General features: G+C 48.8%; 1 protein-coding gene across 1 annotated transcript in view; it reads right to left on the reverse strand.

Annotated features, from left to right (window-relative positions):
- The window catches only part of LOC108573951 (homeobox protein homothorax), a 506,295-nt gene that overhangs the window by 429,753 nt on the left and 72,553 nt on the right, over positions 1-3,989 (reverse strand). The gene's annotated exons all lie outside the window — the stretch shown is intronic.

Here is a 3,989-nt window from a genome sequence, read left to right on the forward strand (position 1 = left end):
TGGGGTGGTGGCTTAACGTGCATCTGAGGGGAGGAGAGAGAGAGAGAAAAAGCCGAGAGACCAGTGTGTTTTGTTTTGTCCAAGGTCTCTCGACCCTAGGTTCGGCACTCGTAACTAGGGTTCCGACCGACTGGTGCCGAAGCCCACCTTCCGACCTCCGTACACCCTTGCGTTTCAATTCTTTTTCTCTGTTTTACTATTCTCTTCTCACGGATTTCACCGGTACCCGTGTAATCTTCGCCAAACGAGATTGTCACGTGTGGCGACGAGCAGGAGGAGCACCGGAGAACGTCTCTCCTACGGTTCTGGTGCCCTTATTAGCCCTTCACCCTGTTTCCTTGTTACGTACCTGCCGTCAGGGGCAAAACGTTTGCTCCCCTGTGGTCCCTGCCCGATCTATACACACCGTGTGCGTGCGTGTATTCTAACAGCCTCGATCGTGTGTTCGTCCATTTTTCTCGAAATGTAAATGGCGAGTGTGTCTGTGCGTACGCCGGTGGACCGTGTAACTGATGGCGAACACTCGCGAAGACGATTCGCGAGTGTCAACTGGCGTAAAACTTCTGTGATTCATAACGACTCTGTGTGTCTCCCGTGTGCTTGTACGTAAATGTACTTTCGAGTGTGTGTGTGTGTATATATATATTTATATTAGTTTGGTAAGTGTGTATATGTGTGTTTGTTGCACGTGTATAGGCTCGCGTGTAGGAAATGCTAATTCCAGGGTCAAGGAGCTCCGAGCACTCTCGAGGCTCGGTCTGGGCACCAGCTGAGGGGCTCTCGTCCTCCTGCCTCTCTCCGTTTCCTATCGGTGTATGCAAAAAATTTCATCGTATTTTTTTTTGCAAGTTTTTAAAAAATTTGTTTTTTTTTTTTTTTTTCTTTTGTTTCAGCACAATTCAAGGGTTATTAAGTACGGGGATTGGGGGTGGACCTCGCGCGCCCTGCCGGCCAGGACTTGTACCTCACACAACTCCCTAGTTACGAGTACCGAGACCTAGTGTTCTGATTGATGACACGTTCGATAGCGTACGATGCTTTTGCTTCGGCCATTTCGCTCGGCCCCTCGGCTCTCATCGCTGCCTCACACGCGGTTCACCGTGTACCGATTTGCTCTTTTTTTTTTATAACCAATCGTCGCGAGGGAACCTTGCTTAAAGTACCATCAGATAGATCTTCAGAGTCGATGAAACAACGGACATTTTTCCTTTTCCTTTCAATTCAAGCGAAACGATCGAGTTTCGTTTTTTTTTTTTTTTCGTCGAATATTTATCGACACATTCGTTGTCCTTCTCTTTCTTTTTTCATTTCTCTTTTCAAGGATCCAGGAAGATCTATCGTGAGTGTATCTTAAGCAGGGTAGTAAACGATCGCTCTATCGCTGTACAAATTTATCAACGAATTCCTTCCTGTCCTTTTCCTTTTTATCCTTTCTTTCTTTCGACTCAATTAGATCAGCGTTTAGTCGCGCTCGACTCGCCCCGGGTAACCACTAAAATCGAAAGCTACTAATAAGTTAGAAACTATGTACGTCTACCACCGCTAAACGATTTTTCTTTTTCACGAACGTGTGTTTGTGGAAGCATCCTCTCGTCACCCTTTCTCGCAATCTCACTCTCGCTTCAACTCATTCTCTCTCTCTCGTTTTCTCTACAGTACACTCTAGCACGCGCGCGCGACTCTTAAATTAGAAGTAACTCGAACAAGTTCCGTTTAAAAATAGACACAAAATTCATCTTGTCACGCGTATAAGCCTTACATCCTATTACGTATATCCTGATCACGATTAATAGTTCCGTTCAGCAGCAACGAATATCGCATCGTTCTCGCTCTCGCGCTAGTCCTCTTTTTCCTTTTTATTTCGTTTGCTCTAGTTTTTCCTTTCTTTCACCGCTCTCGATTTCTCGATCGTCGTGGCGTTTCGTCGCACCTTTTCACGCGGTCCACGACACGCGACGAACTTCTCCGTTACACCTAACGTTCCCTCTAGGCTGATCAGAATGCATCCGAACGCCTGTCGTAAAACACGCCTACCACGCGATACCATCGATTTGCGCGATACGCGACGCGTTTTCCCCGGCCACGAGAGAATCGGAACGGGGCGGAAGAAACGAAAGGGGAAGTCCGAACGGAAGAAGACGAAAAGGAGAAACGGAATCCAACGACTTCTAATAAAAAAAGAAAGAAACTCTTCTCCCGCGAGTATCTCGACTATTTCCTCAGTCCGATCTGATCTCGTCGTTCGTCGTCATTCTCAACGTAAAGATCCTGACGTACTCTCAATGACTATGAAAACGAATCTTTCGAACGTCGCGAAACCTAAGAGAACAGAACAATCCTCGAATCTCCGTTCGCGAATTCCCTCGAACGCGCGTATACCTCACACCTAAAACGACCTTATTTTCATTTTTTTCTCTCTGGCACACACCGTGTCCGCCCTACGCGGCCGTTTCTTCTCCATAATGCCCGTGTTTTGTTCACGAAAATCCGTGCACTAGTGCCGCACCGCGAGAGACCTTTCGAGGAGAGACAGCAGGGGAGAAAGGGGTGCAGCAGTTAACAGTATAAAGAGTGATGGAGAGAGCACGTGGCGCGCGAACCACGTGCGACACACCGCTTCGAGAAAACTCGCCACGACACAGAGAGAGAGAGAGTGAGAGAGGGGAGGGTGAAGAAGAGACGCCAAGCGACCCAGAACGACGAAGACGAGACGTAGAATACGCTCAAGTCAGAGAGAGAGAGAGAGAGAGAGAGGGGAGGGTGAAGAAGAGACGCCAAGCGACCCAGAACGACGAAGACGAGACGTAGAATCGATTGCATAAGGTCCCGTTCGGCTATAATAGCTCATCGTGACTGGTTGGGCCTCGAAAAGGCGGTCTCGGAGGGGCGAGGACACCTCCGGACGTGTTTTGAAAGCGGAACACTAACCGAAAATCGATGTCATCGGACGGGCCGGTCTTGTGTGTCTGGCTCGGGACAAATTTAGAAGCGTTCTTCCTCGCTAGCACGCCGCGATATTACGTAATCCGGCGGAGCAAGTCGATCTTACACCTAGCATGTGTACACATCAATTCCCTCCAGAACAGAAATAGGTATCTATCGAAGGTAGAAATAATCTTCGTAAGGGGAGAGAGAGTGGATTTTATCGTGGTTTCTCGACGTACCACGAAGGAAGAACAGTCTCTGAGAAAATTGTGACGTTTTTCTTTTATAGAGACGTTGTGTAGAGAGTTATGTACAAAATACGAGGTGAACTGACTCTCTAAAGAGCTTAAGTAACACTGAACAGATAAACAGACACAGAGAGAGAAAGAAGTGGAAGTAAAGAAAGAAAAGAGAAGAACGGAACGTGAATGAACTCAAAAGCCAGCCAAGTGCCAAACAGAGTAACACTCTCGTCCTTTGCTCGTACCAGTACGAGACACTCTCGCTAGCAACGTACTGGAAATTCCGACAAGTAGCGCCAGTCCAACAAATTCGCGGCCCTATCGTGTTGTATACATTGAACCCCGTTCGAGACACCCTTGCAACCCCCGAGACACGATTATTGGTCGTCTAGGTCCAAAAAGAAGAAGAATAAGAAGAAGAAGAAGAAGAATGAGAGAGGATAGAACTATAGCAAGAGCTATATACGAAGACTCTCGTTCGCGCGTCCGTGTTACGAGCATCGGTGCCGCCCGCTGGTTACACACATCTTTCTTCCGAGCGGACCCGCGGTTCGCCCGGATGCCACATTCAGGCCGGACACACGTGACCTCGAGGTCCTCGAGAGGACGAGTCAAGAGTGCGCGGTGCGCGTGCGCGGCGCATCCCGCGGCGGTCAGTCGCGATCGAGCCATCGCGACGCGCGGGTCATCCGCGATCTCAGCGATAAACCCTCTCGTTTCCAGAAGGCGGAGACGCGGATGGAATGGACACTGACGGGGGCGAACCACGTGTGCCTATGATGGAATCCAAACACGAAACGACTTCAGAAGCGTCCGATAAAC

This window comes from Habropoda laboriosa, unplaced genomic scaffold (genome assembly GCF_001263275.1).
Source record: "Habropoda laboriosa isolate 0110345459 unplaced genomic scaffold, ASM126327v1 scaffold156, whole genome shotgun sequence".
In the NCBI taxonomy this organism is placed as follows: Eukaryota; Metazoa; Arthropoda; class Insecta; order Hymenoptera; family Apidae; genus Habropoda; species Habropoda laboriosa.